Source organism: Lacerta agilis, chromosome 15, assembly GCF_009819535.1.
Source record: "Lacerta agilis isolate rLacAgi1 chromosome 15, rLacAgi1.pri, whole genome shotgun sequence".
Taxonomy (NCBI): Eukaryota; Metazoa; Chordata; class Lepidosauria; order Squamata; family Lacertidae; genus Lacerta; species Lacerta agilis.
This window is the reverse complement of record NC_046326.1, coordinates 17,230,948-17,248,945: the sequence shown is the minus strand read 5'-3', so window position 1 is coordinate 17,248,945 and position 17,998 is coordinate 17,230,948. Positions and strand designations below refer to the sequence as shown.

The following is a 17,998-nucleotide window of genomic DNA, read 5'->3' as shown; positions in this document are numbered from 1 at the left end:
GGAAAGAAAGCAAGGCGAAATCCCCTCGTATTTTGCAACTAAAGCAGGAGGAGGGGAAAGAAAACACCCTCTCTATATATATTTAATATGAGTAAAGGGGAAAACGCTTTTTAAAAAGACGTCTTCTTTGCAGTTCTCTTCTACAGCACACCCCCCCCCCGAAAAGCAACCCAGTTCATAATACAGTTAAGCCGGGAGGGTGTACATTTATTTTTCAGAACTGAGATCGAGGAGATATATACTGCCCAAGCAAGCACTTGAATTGGGCTTGGAAGGGGTGAATCCGCGGGTGTCCATGAAATTGGAAGCCAAAACTCCTTTGGGGCTGGAGGCAAAAGAAGTCCGAAAATCCGAGGTCTGTGTTGTTTTAGCCTCGTTGTTCGCTGGCGGCCTGGCGCCCTTTGCGCCGGTTGCGGCGCGCAGTCGGAGGCCCTCAATCCCGACACCACGCACACATTTAAAGACAAGGTGCAATTCTGATGTTGGGGTAACTGACCTGTTCGTCTGTGCCCCTTCCCCAAATAATTCGTCTTGAGCAACCTCCGACTATTTTGACCAACAGTTGCTTCCGATGGCCCCGCAAACGCATATGACCGCCCCCAAAATACGTGTCCTCGAGCAGAACCCTGATCCGCCAGGCACGAGGATGAGGAGCCCAGGGCTCACATACCCCGGCCGACGCACTCCCTCGGCAGCCTCCGCGCACAACTCACACGCGCAACTGCCGGCGCCCACCGCGCACCCCGACCTTAGCACCCCCCCCCCCGCCCAAAGATGGCAAGGTTGGAACAAAGTGCAATCGCCCCGCCTCCCCCCGAAGAGCAAGTTGGTATCCCCCACTCCAACAGGAAACCCCAAATATTCTACTCTCTTGCACGGGATGCTGTTCCCTTTGCAACTGCGTAGGAGCGCACAGCCCACAATCTCCTTGTGCTTTCTAACATCAAATGGTTATTTTATTGACATAAGGGATTTCGTTGCCTTTCTTATCCTTTTCCCCTTCCTTCTCGGCCTTTAAAAAGTAATTTCTTTTATATCTATTGTCCCCGGGCGCGCAAATGCTGCTTCTTTGCGTGCCATAATCCAGCCAGGGTCACACGCTCCGCGACTTCGGCCACTGTCCTGCGCTCGCACGCCACTCCGCTTCCCAAGAAAAAGAATAAATGCTCCGAAAAACTTGCCGCGCGCTCCCCAGGTGTTCTGCGAAGTGTCCCGAACTGACAACCCCCTGCCCCATGTTCCCCTCTCCAAAGAAAGGGAGGGAAGGAGGGAGAAGAAAAACGCCACCCACCACCACAACAAAAAAGACCCTTCCTTGGGGCACTTTTTCTCTCCCCCACCCCAAGTTTTGCGCTGGAGCCCTCGGAGGTCGTCGCTTGCCCCGTGCGTAAATTGCGCACGCCAGCCCAAGGAGCAAGTTTTTGGCTCGGTCCCGTTCGCGGAGACTTACCGGGCTCTGCACCGCGGAACTCTTGCGGGCTGCTAAAGAAGCAGCGGCGGCGGAGGCAGGAGGAGGAGGCGGCAGTGGCGGAGGAGCGGCGGCGGCGGCGGCCGGAGGAACAGCATCGCCGGCGCGTCAGGCGAGTTCGCAGCGCCCGCTCTCAGGCTCTCTAGCTGCGCTCGGCGGCGCGGCTAGCAAATCACCAGCGGCTGCCTGACGTTGCCACGGCTGGCGAGGCGCGTCGGGGCCGCCCCCAGCTCTCCTCCCCTGCGAAGCCCCAGCCAGGCACCATCTTGACTGCTGGCACCGACGGCTCCTGCCCACAAGCGGCCGCGCGCGGCGCAGCGCCCGGACCCGGCCTAGGTACGGCCAGCCAGCGCCCGGAGCCGGACGCCGGGACCGCACGACCAAGTCGGGAATGGCCTGACCCCTAGCTGCCAAAGACGCCTCTGCTGCTCTGGTTGCAGCTGGACTATTGGCTACACGCGGGGCCAAGAGTCCGGCGCTCAAGAGTTGCGCCCGCGTCACGCGAGAAAATTCAACAGGGAGCGAGGGAGTGGGACCCCTGTTGAATTTCGACCTGCTCGACGATTCTTCGAGGCGCGGAACGGGAGGGGCTGCCGCCGCCACGGAGGGCAATGGGGCTTGCTTACACCTCGAGGGGCTGCCTGAGCGCTAGTCTGCCTGCACCGCACGCGGTTCTCGCGTGCAAAAGAACCCGTGGGCTGATCACGGCGCGGTGGACTGCCGGGACGCTGGGGAAGAAGCCGCCCCGATCTACTGTTGGACTTGGGAATGGAGAGGCGCCGATGCTTCAGCAGTGGAATTGGATGCCTGGCCTGCATTCTTATGGAAATATTCCCTAAGCCTAAAGCGAGGGTACACAGCAGGGGCGCTCTGCACGTGCCCAGGTGCACTCTTTTTTAGCCCACTTACCAGATCTCCGCCGAGGATTTCTTTTCAGTCCCTTGCGTCAAATGAATCCTGATGTTACAGATACCACCCAATCGCTCGTATGTTTAACCCACTTTCCTTCACCAAACACACACACACACACACACACACACAGCCTGCAACTCAGGACCCAGACAAGGTTCGCCACCAATCGACGCACACGCTTCTCGAAGCGCTCATAGGGACTCCGGATTGGGATTCAACCCGTGGAAACGTCGTGCGCATGGGGACGGCAGAGAAGCGGTCCACATAATGCGGGGGAGGTCTAGTAGGATTAAAATGAGCCACCTCCCCTCCCACAACATGCCCAGCTCCCTTTGATCCAGTCCATCTGTGACCAGATGTTTTCGGGGCAGTAACTGAGGGAACAGAACCGTTTCAAGTTCAGTATTACACAGCGCGGACCTGTTGTAACTCGACGCCGCACCTTCTTCGGGGTGGGTTGGTGGGTGGAATTTCGGATTGAGAACCCGATGCGCTCAGAAGGGACGCCCCAGAAAGTTGGGCTGGGTATACTAGAAAGTCCGATCCGGAAAAATACGCGCGGGACACGCGCACGCGCGCCATAGGGACTCCCGAGGGATGCTGCTGCTGCTGGACAGCGCTCTCCCTCTGCCCGGATCAAATATGGAGGCGGCGGCAGCAGACGCCTACGGGAGGGGCGGAGGGGGAGGGATCAAAAGCCCCCCTCCTTTCTCCCTTCACTCCGCCTCCCTGCTGCTACCTGCTGCTGCTCAAACTCGCGAGCCCCAGCTGCACGCCCCTTCCCCGGAACGCAACAAACACGCCCCAGGTTAAAACAAGAAAGCACGTGCGCTTCGCCACCACGCATCCAAAATTAAGACAAAGACTCTCCGTCGACCCCCGCACCCATCCAGTGTTCTGCCGTCTGCGAGGCATGCAGGACATTCTTCTCTCCTCGCTCCCCTCCTCCCCCAGTTGCCAGTCCTCGTCGTCTCCCCGCTACACACGGACTTGTTCGCACGCCCAGGACAGGTAGATTCAAGCAGCGGTTGCTAATAAAACCAGATGGGCGGGATATAAATCACCATCACCAACATTAAAAATTCTTAAATGAAACGAGGAGCGGGGGAGGACAACGGTGAGAAGAGTGACTGGCTGGGGCGATGACTTCACGAGTCAAAATGTCCTGAAACTCGAGAGGGTGTTTCATGCGCTACAAAATGTTGGGGGAATTTCTTTTTTTCTTTTTAAAAGTCCGGGTTATAGGAAGCTGCCGTATACTGAGCCAGGCCAATAGCTCATGTAGCTCAACACTGAGGGGGAGCAGTTTCCAAGGATTTCAGGCCCTGAAAAAAATCAGTAGCTGCAGGAGTGAGAGGGTTAAATAATTAATACACAGTCCATCCTCTTAGAATCAGTAATTCCAAATGGAGTGGGGGGGGGTCCAACATATCTATGTGCTATCAGAGGACTGGTAACAGGTTGCAAATATACTCATCTGATGACTCCACTGAAGCTGCTCTCCTGCTATGCATGCTTACTTGGGGGTTTGCTGAGTAAACATGTACAGGATTGTCCTGTAAATGTCCCTTTGAGCCCAACATACCCACTAAAATGGGAGGCTCACTCACTGTGAGTGTCTCTGCATGCTCTGTCCTGGCCATGGAGAAGCACACTCTGGCCAGAGACTCATACAGAGAAGCAGCGGGTAGAGTCCCTCTGGGTCCTGCTCCTCCAGACTCCCACACACTGTAAAAGCAGGAGTAAAGAGTGCAGGGGAACTTCTACTTTCAATTTACAGTGCCACTGATGTCTCCCAATTCTCAGAAGTCTGAAAATTGCTAAATTAAAAAATGCAATTGAGAAGGGAGGGCCAACAGCTTAGTCCCCAGCACAGACTGAGCAAGCAAGAAATGGAAAAAGAACAATTTTCAAGTTCCTTCCAAGAAAGCTGCTCCTCCAGTTTGCTTGTATCTCTCTTGGCTGTTGTAGGAGCAATTTTGCCAAAACAGGGAAAATGCACAGTTAACCCTCTACATCTTAAGCTCCAGTTAATCAATTGGTTAGGGAGGGAAGGTTGAGAGAGGGTTGAACAAACTCATGGGGGATAAGGCTACTGATGGCTACTAGGCATGATGGAGGCTGGGCCCTGCCCCCTCTGCCAGAGGCAGTACAGTGGTACCTCAGGTTACATACGCTTCAGCTTACAGACGCTTCAGGTTACATACTCCGCTAACCCAGAAATAACGCTTCAGGTTAAGAACTTTGCTTCAGGATAAGAACAGATATTGTGCTCTGGCGGCGCAGCGGCAGCAGGAGGCCCCATTAGCTAAAGTGGTGCTTCAGGTTAAGAATGGACCTCCAGAATGAATTAAGTTCTTAACCCGAGGTACCACTGTAATGTTCCTGAGTAAGAACTGGTGGGAAGAGTGCTCTTGCACTCAGAACCTGCTTGCCATTTAACTCCTTGCATTTGGGTGTGAGAACAGGATGCTGGACTAGATGGTCCATTGGCCTGATCCAGAAGCTCTTCTTATAAAGATGGGAACAGGGAGGAACTCAGGGTTATGTCGGGGAGAGGGCGGCCCACAATCATTGCACAGCCCCATGTCCTGTTTGCTGTTAAAATGGACAATTAGCGAAGTTAGGTAAGTTTAGACAGGAGCATTCAAGTGCCTCGTGCTGACAAACAAAGGTAATCATGCTTGTTTGCATATAGAATACAGTCTGTGTTTTAATATCATAGAATCATAGAACTGTAGAGTTGGAAGGGACCCTGAGGATCATCTGGTCCAACCCCCCCCCCCCCCCCGCAAGGCAAGATTATGCAGCTGTTCCATATGGGGATCAAACCTGCAACCTTGGCACTATCAGCACCAAGCTCTAACTAACTGAGCCATCTAGGCCAAGTATGAACGTTTGTTTTATTAGGTCACTTACTTCAGAATGTGGCAATTCATCCCTACTCCAGTCTTCGAAACACCCATTGTTCTAGGTGCATTTTGTGACGGGGAATTTTATTAGCGTGAACAGATTCTGAGCTTTGGCCGCAGTACTGTGCACTAAGATTTCGAATAAAACTGCAGAGTGGAAGGAAAGGAAGACCTTTTTCTGCCTCCCCACTTCCACCTACTCTCTGAAGACTGGAGAAGAGACCCTCTTAAGAATATTACTGGGGTGGGCAGGGGAAGGACTTGTATTCTTGTTATAAAAAAGTTGTGCCTAGACATTCTGTTGTTGCACCCATAAACCCCATATAGTTAAAGCTATGGTTTCCCAGTAGTGGTGTATGGAAGTGAGAGCTGGACCATAAAGAAGACTGATCGCCGAAGAATTGATGCTTTTGAATTATGTGCTGGAGGAGACTCTTGAGAGTCCCATGGACTGCAAGAAGATCAAACCTATCCATTCTGAAGGAAATCAGCCCTGAGTGCTCACTGGAAGGACAGATCCTGAAGCTGAGGCTCCAGTACTTTGGCCACCTCATGAGAAGAGAAGACTCCCTGGAAAAGACCCTGATGTTGGGAAAGATTGAGGGCACAAGGAGAAGGGGACGACAGAGGATGAGATGGTTGGACAGTGTTCTCGAAGCTACCAACATGAGTCTGACCAAACCGTGGGAGGCAGTGGCAGACAGGAGTGCCTGTTGTGCTCTGGCCAATGGGGTCACAGAGAACCGGACATGACTAAATGACTAAACAACAACAAGGTACCATTTTGCTCCTCGTTGTCATATCTGTTTCTAACACAGCTCTTGCCCCTCCTGCTGAGTGGGGCTGTGGCCTTCTGCCCTGAAGTCTTGCCCTGAGGAGCTCAAAAGGAGGCCATAGTTCAGAGGCAGAGCACCTGTTATGCATGAGGAAGGTTCCAGGTTCAGGCCCAGATGGCATCTTCAGGAAGGGCTGGGGTAAGATATGCCTGAAACCCTGCAGAGGTGCTGCAAGTCAGTGTAGACAATGCTGAACTAGATGCACCAACCATCTGGTTTGATTTAAGGAAGCTTCCTTGACTCTATTTGGCCCATGGAATATCAGGCTCAGGGCCTTGAAGTGTTTCTGTTTTAAGCTTCCTTGGTTCCTATGACCAAGGGTTGGCTGGAGGAAACTCTGGTAAGACAGGAATTGGAGCTGCTTTTACACACGCACACAAAACCTCCGTTGTGATAAGGTTTTATTATTTATTTCTAAAGTCCCAGCTCAACAAACAAGCAGGACTTACATAGGGTTGGCAGGGAATTTTCTGGTGTCACAGAATGACCATGAAAGGCTGAGAGCAAAGATTTACTGCTGGCCTTTATAGAGAGGACAGGGATGGGAAATTGCAAGATTACGATGAAATGGGGGGCAGCAGCAAGGCGGGGGGAGAGAAAGGGGGAAACAGTGTCTGGTTGGTGAACAAATCTGCTCCTCAGAATAGAGAAAGGCTGAGATGGAGGCTGTGATGAGTAGATTTGGAATACAGAAAGCCAGACCATTGGTCCATTTAGCTCAGTACACCCTGCACTGGCTGGCAGCACCTCTCCAGGGCTTCAGGTGGGGGTGTTCCCCAGCTTCAGGCTGAATTGCATTCCAGCTTGGAATCCCCTTCTAGAGTGTATCTGGTGGCTGGTTATTTTCAGCACCTATGACTTGCACCCATGGCTTATGCCCCCTGAGTTTACATTTTGATAATAATTACATCACTCATTCATTCAACCAAGCAAACAAACAAATCCCACAAGTTTCCTTAAATGTACAGATGAATCAAAGTGGGGAGAGAAGGGGTGGACACTCTGCCTTGGGTCTACTCTTTGAAGTGTGCACGGAGAATGCTAGAGAAAAGAAAGGTTTCCAAATTAGAGTAAGAGATCTCTCTCTTCATAAGAAAACACTCACTTCCACTCTCCCCCACCCCACCCCCACCCCTTGCATGGTACAAATAGGATGTGAACTGATATTACAGGCAGTTAAGATAGGAAAATAAGAAACACATTTAAGAATGGAGATGCCCCGAGGCTCGTCACCGGGGTGAATGTAATCTGCAGAGGGAAAGTGTGTTTATAATTATAATGGGGTTTAATGTATGCTGGGGACAGATGAGGTTGGCACTCATTTTGCATGGACGGCCTGATATCAAAACCCTCATGAAAGGTGGAGGCATGGAGGTTATTAGATCCATATCGAAATGCTGAGCTGCACATTCTGCGGATAAGGAATTGAGACAGGGGCTAGCCGCACAGAACATATGTGCATCTGTGTTGTGGCCTGGGCTAAATTCAAAATATTGGTGAACCTTATTGGATCTGGGTACCTGAGGTTTTGAAGTATATTTTTCCCTGGGTTTTAAGCTCTGGAGATGATGAGAACCAGTGCTATTTTTCTAGCAAAAGAGATGCTGGAATTCACAATGAACACCTCCCTTGTTCTCTAACCATGGCAATGGTGCTCACCTGAGAGGTGCCGGAACTGAGTTCTGGTGAGTTCTTGCTGAAAAAAAAGCCCTGATGAGAACATTTTTGTAAGTGCCAATGAAAGATACTCGGAGTCGAGTGTGAATTTCATGCTCTTTATTCAGCTCATAGTAGTCAGGAATGTAGTTCCCCCAAAACGTTTGCTTTATATACACTATTTACACAATGGGCCCCACGTGATTGGCTAATTCAGGAATACTCCTGTATGCCAATCAGAGTGCAGATTCACTTCCACCTGGAGCTGGATTGGGTGGCTCCTGCGGACCAATCAGACTGCTGCAATCTCAATCCTATTGTTCTGGGACCAATCAGACTGCTGCAATCTCAATCCTATTGTTCTGGGACCAGTCAGCCTGCTGCAGTTTGGATCCTATTCAACTCAGTACATAACAGCCAACTTCATCAGAAGTTATTTTTATTTTATTTTTAAGGACTAGAAGAGGTCCTCTTATGGTTCAGTATTGGAGAGATGCAAGAAGTGAGGTTCCCCAAGGATCAGTACTAGGCTGACCACTACTTGTAAAGTTGCTCATAAATGACATGGAGTTAGGAGTGAGCAGAGACTTGGTGAAGCTTGCCGATTCCCAACTTTTAAGACCCATGGGCACATTTGGGTTTTTTGAGCAGCTGCCATGGGTGACGCAACCTCTCCTCACTTCTTGCTCCCCTCCCTTGGATCACATCTTTCTCCTCAACATTGGAACGTTAGTGAGCATTCTGTGATGTCACTGCATCTTACCCAATGGCTAGAACAGGTTTGGAAGTGGTAGGCAAAAACAGGAAACAGCCAGCCTTTAGCCTACTAAACACACTGTTGAGCTCAATGGGAATTACTTGCAAGTAAACATGCATGGGAGAAGCCCCTCCCCATTTATTAGATGTTGAAAAGAGGGCCTGATGAAGAGGGCTACAGCCCAAGCGCAAGGCAAATAGCATGACAGTGAGGAGTTTTGCTTACCTACTAACTTTCAAAAGGCTGGAACTCAGAGCTGAAATTTTGTAGCTAAGGGGGCCATTTTTACTGCTGCACGCATAAAATTAAGCTGCGTGAGTCCCATTACCAGTAATGGAAACCCCATAGCTAAGTCCCTGCTGAAAGTTAACTCACTGGTGCATTTAACCTTTGTTTGTGTATATGTACAATGTGAACGTACAAAAGTGGTTTTTGTTTGATTGTATGTTTGTTTCACACACTCGGTGATTTCCAGAGGAAACCAGCCTGAATGCAAACACTTCCACATCAATCTTCCAACGGGCCAGACAGTGTCGGGGAAAAGGATGGCCTTCTCTGCTGGGAGGGCAGGCACCTGACCCCCGCAGCCTCCAAGGCAGAAGTGGGTACCTCACATCAACCCCCCAGGCTGTGCAAAACATTCCCAGGGGGGGGGAGAGAACCCCACACCACTTGCAATAAGCCAAACAGATGTCCAGAATCCCAAGGGCCACGTTCCCCTCCAGGCAGTCTTCTGAGGGCCACATATTGATGGGCGGTGCCAGAGGCAAATGTCATTTTCCGTTTTGTACAGTAGGCTGGGGTTTCTGCACACAAACACTGCCCTTCATCCAGGCAAGCAAGAACCATTATCAGAATTCGAGGACACATCACAGCCAGGAGAAGACATTCAAGGAAGTTATGAAGAAAGTCCAGCAAGGGGTGTGGTCTGGGGCTAGATACAGAAGTGTGGAAGGTTATATTTGGCCCCCAAGGCCTGAGGTTTCCTACCCCTCCTCTAGCGGGTGTGATTAGACTCCTTGAAATCCCTCTTTCACATAGGCTGGGAGTTAACTCTGGATAACAGCCTCCAAACCTATAACGTACAAAGGCATTCATACCCAATGACTCTTCCTCTGACTGAATCTCTGCCTTTTTAGGATAGCAAGAATCTAATTCTGTCTCCTGGAGGTGGGATAGTCTCACCTGCAGGAGCTGCCTGTCTCATTTTGCCACCTGAGGCTAAATGGGAAGGTGCTGCCTTTAGCACCCCACCCACCAAACCTGGGATGCGCTTACTGGGAGTTTAGCAAGCTCTCACGAGAGTTCTGCAAGATCTCGTGAGATCTTGCCAGAAGCTGCCACTGCATTACCCCAGTGGCAGCGGTGGGCAAGTTACCTGTGGGGGCACCACCCCATTGGATTCTGCCACCTGAGGCAGCTGCTCTGGTCCTCCTCGTGGGTGGGCGGGCCCTGGTGTCGTGCCCCCTAATCTATCATCAATTTACAAGAAGAAGAAGAAGAAGAAGAGTTTGGATTTGATATCCCGCTTTTCACTACCCGAAGGAGTCTCAAAGCGGCTAACATTCTCCTTTCCCTTCCTCCCCCACAACAAACACTCTGTGAGGTGAGTGGGGCTGAGAGACTTCAAAGAAGTGTGACTAGCCCAAGGTCACCCAGCAGCTGCATGTGGAGGAGTGGAGACACGAACCCGGTTCCCCAGATAACGAGTCTACCGCTCTTAACCACTACACCACACTGGCTCTCTACAACCAAGGTCTAAACACACATACTCAGAAAGGAGCCCCATTGAGTTCAGTGGGGCTTACTCTCAAGTAACTGTATTTAGGATTGCGCTTGAGATTCCTAGACTTGTCTTGAAGCTTTTCTGGCAGCCTCCAAAGTCCATATGCCCTTCTCCCCAATGTGTGCTCCTTTTTCTTTTAACAGCTGCAAATATGTAGAAATTTAACAAGGGAAGAGCCATAGCCCAGTGAAACAGCAGCTGCCTTCCATGCAGCAAGTCCCCAAGTTCAATCTCCCACTTCTCCAGGTAGGGCTGGGAATGTCCTCTGCCTAAAACACTGCTGCCAGCCAGTGCAGGCAATATTGAGCTAGGTGGGTGAAGGCTCCGACTCAAGCTGTGTAGCAGGAGAGGACCTGGTCAGATTCTAATGTTTAAGGCAGCCTTTCCCGAGCTGATGCCCTCTAGACTCCAACTGGACTGCAATCCTCATCACACACCTGCGAACCAGCGCAGCCAGCCTGTGGTCAGGGATGCTGGGAGTTGCCTGTGAAATGCTGGAGAATATATCAGGAAAAGTGTGGGTGACAACAGTAATGTCATTTGTAGCTTACAGACCTAAGCTTGCAAACACTTGGAGGACCTTTGTAAGCTGTGACTCAGGATCACTTTGACAGACAAGGCCTGCCGGCCCACATTCCAAGACTTTATCCCTGCTCCTTGCCCCACTCCAAGAGCTCAGAAGAGGAAAATATTACTAACGGTAACTCAGCTATGGAAGGCAGACTTTTATAGTGCTGAGAAATGGGCACCCGGGCTCTCTGCTGTCATGTTTCCCCTTCCCTTTCCCTGTGACAATGCATGGTTTGGTTTGTAATTGCATTAAAATGTCTTCTCTAGCAGCCTATGACCTAATCATCTCTTCAATGCCTATATTTAGAAGCCGTCTTTTGTGCTCAGGAGAACTGAAGCCAGAAGTAACAAGCACTGCTCCTGATGTCTTAATAAGTGCCGGGTTTGTTTGGAGTGTGTGTGTGTGTGTGTGTGTGTGTGTTTGCTCAATTTGCTGCATAATTATTTATTTTGTCTCTCCACCCCACTGCCACCTTCCATTTCCCTTCTCATCTCTTTAGCCTAAAAGGTTTGACATTTTACCAAATCATGGATAAATTTCGCGTAGTATCAAGGGGCTGCTGTGGCACCGCATGAATTTGTGTGTGTGTGTGTGTGTGTGTGTGTGTGTGTGCCTCCCTTGTAAATGGAGAAGTCCAACCCAATGGGAAGTCTGCAAGAAAGAAGTGGAATCAATTAAAAATGTAAGAATAAATTATTTTAATTAAAAATAGCTCAGAGGCAGAAAGAGCGAGATAAATGGAGAGGGGAGGTGCTCACTCCTAAATGAGTCTTCAGAAACATCATTGATGAAATTGTTTTCCTTTGGAAGATAATATTTTGGGGTATGTTTTGGGGAAAGAGTGATCTGCTGGAGGAGACTCTTGAGAGTCCCATAGACTGCAAAAAGATCAAAATTATCCATCCTTAAAGAAATCAGCCCTGAGTGCTCACCGGAAGGACAGATCCTGAAGTTGAGGCTCCAGTACTTTGGCCACCTCATGAGAAGAGAAGACTCCCTAGAAAAGACCCTGATGTTGGGAAAGATGGAGGGCACAAGGAGAAGGGGACGGCAGAGGATGAGATGGTTGGACAGTTTTCTCGAAGCGAGTAGCATGAGTTTGGCCAAACTGCGGGAGGCAGTGAAAGATAGGCGTGCCTGGCATGCTCTGGTCCATGGGGTCAAGAAGAGTCGGACACGACTGAACGACTGAACAACAACAAATCTGGTAATCTGCATGGTGAAAGATGCCCGCTAAGGAGAAAGGAAAGAAATGGGGCACTTAAACTGGTACTTGCATTGCCCACTCAGTCTTTATCAGCATGACCATTTATTATTATAGTAACATACCACCTTTCTTCCAAAGAGTTCAAGGTTTTCCCACCCCTTTATCCTAACAATAAGGATGTGAGGTAGATCAGGCTGAGAGATACTGGTCACCTAAGACCACACAGGGATCTTCATAGTTAAGTGAAGATTTGAACCTGGGCCTTCACCATCTTAGTCTGATATTCTAACCATGACATCACACTAGTCCTCAGTGAGACCCTGATGCCATTATTACACACACTACCAGTTAAGTAGCCCACTGATGCAGTTCACAAGAAGTGGATGTGAGAGCTCGCTGTTATTTTGGGGCAGATCAATAGCCCACTGGTCTTACCTGCTGTCATGGACTGGTTGGACTCAGATGAACGCTGGGAGGAACCAGCTGAGGAACTAACAAGGGAAGAAGGTTCAGAGCACGGGGAGGAGTGGGGGGGGGATAACAATGAGTAATCATAGGAGGGGAGGGAGAAGACTGGGAAGAGAAGGTGTCAGGATCTGAGGAGGTAACAGGGCTTAGTGAGCTGGGAGAGTCTGTTGCAGAGAGAAGTACAGAATCGGAGGCAGAAGCTGAAGCAGAAGAGTAGGAGGATGGAGGCCAAGAGGCAGAGATGAGTCATCTGGTGAAGGGTCACAAATGTCTCCCCCTCCTGCTGCAACAACCTCCCCTCCCTGATTGCTCCCAGAACCAGAAGAGGCATAAAAAGGATGAAGGAGAGATTGGTGACACACAGGCTCAGTCTCTGATTGGGAAAGACCCTGGAGAGGAGGGGACTTAGGCAGCTATGGGGAGGCAGGTACCTTCAGTCTCAGCAACTGTTTCATGGGGGCAAGACCTACCGGAGATGAGTTTCTGTGCTCATTAGGCCTGAGACTCCTGTGCAGAATACATTTTTGGCTAATAAAGAGTGAACGCCAACTTGCACTATGTGATTTACTGCTGGCTCGCTCCTGGTAGCTGCATTATCTAACACTGACCACGCCAAGGTTTCACAGAAATCTCTTTCTAAAGATCTAGCACAGGCTGATCCAACACACAGCCTGCAGGCTGCATGTGGCCCTCAATGCCTTTTTGGGTGGCCCTTGCTAAGTACCAAAGCTGTAAGGAAATGGAAGTGACAACATGAAAGCCTTGCCCTGGTTTGCTCATGACCACTGCAGGCCACTCATCCCAGCTGTGGCTGAGAATCCTCCTTGGGGGCTGGGATGAGGATTCCCCACTCACTATTCTCCAATCTCTGACTGCCCAGCCCCTTGCTTCTGCCTCAGGGGTGGCACAGAACCCCACAAATCTCTGCCCCCTCCACCTTCCTCCTCTGTCCACCCTTCGGACTCCTGTCTGTCCCTGACATTCTTCATCTTAAGGTGTTGTGTGTGTTTATGGAGTTATCTACACTGGTGAGTTATATCGTTAAAAATGTTTTATAAAAATGTGACACCAGAGGGCTCTATAGAGCAGCAATCTGTCGCCAATGAGAATAGGCATTGGGAGCAATTTTTAATAGCGTTTTCCAGATCAGTGTAGATCCAGCCTATGAGTAGACTGAAATGGATCTTTCCTTCCCCTTCTACAAATATCTACAAAGAAACTGCATCACCAGAAGCCTTTGCTCATGCTTCACTTGAAGACCCTTAGCTCAGCAAGCCTCAAGTAATAAATTGCTCAACTTGCATTGGCTCCCAGTAAAAATGCACACCTTGTTTAGACATCTGATCCTGTTCCATGTTGACCTAGATGACTAAAATTCAGGAGCCATCATGTCCTGACAGGAAACTGGCCCTCCAATCCCCACCCTGTGAAGTACAAACTGAACAAAGAACCGAGGAGATGTTGCAAGTCTAATTGTGGAGCCACACCTCGCTGTTGCAGGCCGGCTGCCAAGCTATTTATTAACCAATTTTATTTCTTGAATATTTGCAGGAGGTGCAACAAGTCCTTGCTATCTTATCTGTCTGGAAACTGGAAACAGGTTGCTGTGACTTCTGGTGATATTTGTACAGCAGGACCGTTGGCAAATTCCCCAGACTTCAAAAAATCCAGAGCATTAGAGATACCTCATCCAGTTCAGTTGAAGCAGTCTTTGTCATCCCAGTGGAAATTTGGGTTATTTATTTGTTGTGCTCACATCCCACTCTTTCACAGCTGAGAACTGGACACTTGGTGGTGAAGTATGGACAGGCTTTTCACATGGGGCCACCTTGGCTCTGGAATGTGCTCCCCCTGGAAAATCTGTGACTGACTCCTCACCACCCCAGCCCAGAGTACAGAGTGAAGCCCTTTCAGATTGCCAGCCTCTTCAGCTGCAGGTCTCAGTTCCTCTTGGTCAACCAGCACCATGCAGGTGTCAGGGACTGGGCAGAGGAGGAATGGAGGAGACCGCCTCCCCAGCCTGACCCTTCCAGAGAAGAAAAAGACAGTTCAGACTTACAACAGGGGTTTGAGGGAAGTCACAGCTCAGAGGAAGATGAGGGGGAAAGTTGGGGAGGAGGAGGAGGAGGAGGCAGAGCTGGAGCAGCTGGCTGACACGTTATCACTAGAAAGCATTCCAGACCCACCATCTCCCAGAACCCGGCGAGCCTTAAAAGTAGGAGAGCAAAGAGCTCAGAGACAGATGGCCCTAAGCAGCAACCCTGGGGGGGGGGGCAGTGCTGTTGACAAATGAGGAAGTGGGAGAAAGGGGGTGGTGGAGATTTACTTGGGACAATGCCATTATTCCAAGAGGCTGCATTCCCAAGCCTCTCTCTGTAAATATTGAGTAAAAAGCAGATGGTAAGGACTTTTCCTTGTCTTATCCATTCCTGGCAACCCGCTGTGACGGTTGGTTCCTCTGCCGCCTGACAGCAGGATTGCAAATGCCCTTGGCCCCTATCTAACTTTAACCACAAAAAATGGAACTTATGTGTGACTGGTTGGTTGTACCAGTGTGAGAGTGGAGATGTGAGTCCAGGTGCATAGTCAGTTCTGCAAGCCACCATTTGAAAGCAATGCAATGGGCACAGAGGGTGCTGCTATCCTGTTCTCGTGCATATCCATTGTGGATCTTAAAAAGATGCACACATTGCATCAGATTATGCCCACAGTGCCTGTTCCAGACGACGACGACGACAACAACAACTACTACTACTACTACTACTACTACTACTTTATTATTTGGCTGGATAGACAAAAGCTGGGTGTGAGCATCTGTGTTTACCAAAGTATTTCTCTACCTTCAGTTGTAATCTAAGGATTGTATTCAACTAAGTTCCACCCAGAGTAGACCCATTAAGTTAACAGACCTAAGTTAGTCATGTGCATTAATGTCAATGAGTCTACTCTGAGTAGGAGCAGCATTGGCTACAATCCTTTGCATTAACCCCCCCCCCCAAACTTTATTGATATACAATATAAGTTGTAATGCAGAAAATAATTCCTGGTCACAAATAGGCTCGTCATGACTATAAGGATTAAGGGTGGATCTACACACAGGAAAAAAAACATGCTATAAATAAGTCAGAAATATCAAAAGGAAAAGAACGCTATGTAGAATTGCATACTTTTTTTTTGCTGCTGCTGCTGCTGCCCAGCACCATCTGCTGTTGCATGTTTATAACACATTCAAAACACTGCTTTTTTGACTAATGTAGCTGAGTCCGAGGAGTAAAGAAGACTAGGAATCTATCAGTGTAACCCTGAAGCTGTAATCTTCAACAACATACTAAACATAGTGGGACTTTCTTCTGAGGTCGCACTGCAAGTGTACTTAGAATTAAGTCCCATCAAGTACTTACTGAACAGGTAAGCTCTTTTGTAGTTGCCCAAAGTGGGAGGTGCCTTTCAAGGGTGTGTTCGTGGCTGCTGCCCCTCCCTTCAGCTCATTCCTGTGTAAAAGCAGCAGGCACTGATGTTCTCCAACTCCTTCCACCAGTTGAAGCTGGCAGGGAGAGAGCCCAGGAGACAAATAGGAGGAAATCATCCAACATCTGGGCGCATTCTGAAGGATAACCTGGGCCCTCAGCAAGTGTAAATCACTGTGATCTCAATTGACTTTGGTGGGTGTCAAACGATGTCTGGAGGATGAAGGCCCTGTGCTTCCACCCCCTCCCCTTCCCCCAGTGCAACTAAGCAGCCCTAGCTCCAGAGCTTGCTTATTTCAAGCTAAGGGGGAGCAAAAGGATGGGCTATTTATTTTTAAACCCACTTTATAAAAGAAGACAAAGCTAATTTCCCTCGTTTTCCTTTGGATTCCTGCCCGGGCTTCTCGCTGCACATGCATCCCTTTCCGAGCCAACAAACTGGCAGATACCAAATGCCAAGTCGAGCCCAGAACAAAGAGGATAATCTGAAAGGCGAGAGGTGCTGGTGCCAGGAGTTGCGTCCCTGGGCTTTGACTGCCCTCGCAGTGGCCACTGCTGACCTCTAGTGGTTCCTCGGGAAAATGGAGGAGTGAGGTTGGCATGCCGGGCTCTCGTCACCCATTACAACACATCAGTGGTGCTGGCTTATCCAAAGGGTGGCACCTGCCCGTGCTCCTGGTTGGATGCCAAGGGAAATGCTCTACTTCATTACTTGGTGATTCTGTAATTTTGCCCGTTTGTTTGTTATGGATTTGGTTATAGTTTATGCCTTTATAACAGATGTGTTAGTCTTTAAGTTGCTACTAGATGCTTTATGAACTTTGCAGCAACAGAATACTATCGTCAGCCTTCCAGAGGATATAGATTTAGTTGTATTTTCTTTTTTAATCAATATCCTTGTTTCATTTTTATTGGTTCCCTTATGCAAATTCGTTTATTTTTGGAGGTGGGGATGTGTGTTGTAAACGTACCTTGATAAATAAAATATATAGCAGAAGAGTCATTGGGGTGATCACATGAAAAGGAGAGTGGGTTTTTTTTTGTTTTTGTTTATTTCACTATTAATATTAAATTTATATACTGCCATTTTCCCAGACTGGGACTCAAGCCTTGGGATAGCTCAGTTGGTAGAGCATGAGACTCTTAATCTCAGGGTTGTGGGTTTGAGCCCCATGTTGGGCAGAAGATTCCTGCACTGAAGGGGGTTGGACTAGACCAGGCATCCCCAACCAGTGGCCCTCCAGATGTTTTGGCCTACAACTCCCATGATCCCTAGCTAACAGGACCAGTGGTCAGGGATGGTGGCAATTGTAGTCCAAAACATTTGGAGGGCCAAAGGTTGGGGATGCCTGGACTAGACAGTCCTCATTGTCCCTTCCAACTTTACAGTTCTATGATCTTCTGCAGCTATTTCTATGTCATTTTTTTTCTGCTTTAAGCCCCCCAGCCTGTGAATACAAAAGAAAGCCATAGACACAGCCCTCCAGCATCCCACCTCTCCCATAGAAGCTGGGACCTACTGCAGGCAAAGGACGTTCTGCGCAGCTGGCCCTATGATTCCCCATCCACCAAGCAGGAGGATTTTCAATTCTGATGGACGGACAACTATTTCAATTCTTGCCTTGCTTATTTTAAATGGCCTGCAATCAACCAGGCCACGTGGTGTATGGCTGGCTCAGGGTATGGTGGCCACCCAATGAATGGCACCCACACCTACTGCAAATAGTGACAAGCCTATTATGGGCCTGTACTTCCATTGAGCTAGCTCGGAATCCCTGCCTGTCTAGAGGAATTCTTTATCTCCTCCATGGAAGAAAAATGTTTCCATATTCCCTCCCGCCGCTCCTGACCTGCCGTCCCAGGGAGCCCTTTTGCCCCCGAGAGCCATAATGTTATTTGTTAACATTTTTATGACGCCAAATGGTCTGCGCCGGAGCGGGTGCCATTCTTTCGCTGGG

At 49.3% G+C, this 17,998-nt stretch overlaps 1 protein-coding gene across 2 annotated transcripts in view; it reads right to left on the bottom strand.

Annotated features, from left to right (window-relative positions):
- ZBTB16 (zinc finger and BTB domain containing 16) overlaps positions 1–2,846 on the bottom strand; it is a 177,570-nt gene extending 174,724 nt beyond the window's left edge. Inside the window, exon 1 of one of the 2 annotated variants that reach the window (XM_033171723.1) lies at positions 2,823–2,846. The gene's annotated coding sequence lies outside the window, so the exon portion shown is untranslated. Of the gene's footprint in view, positions 1–1,450; positions 1,713–2,822 lie in introns of those variants that run through there. The other variant, XM_033171722.1, reaches the window with a different exon arrangement.
- Between the last annotated feature and the right edge of the window lie 15,152 nt (positions 2,847–17,998).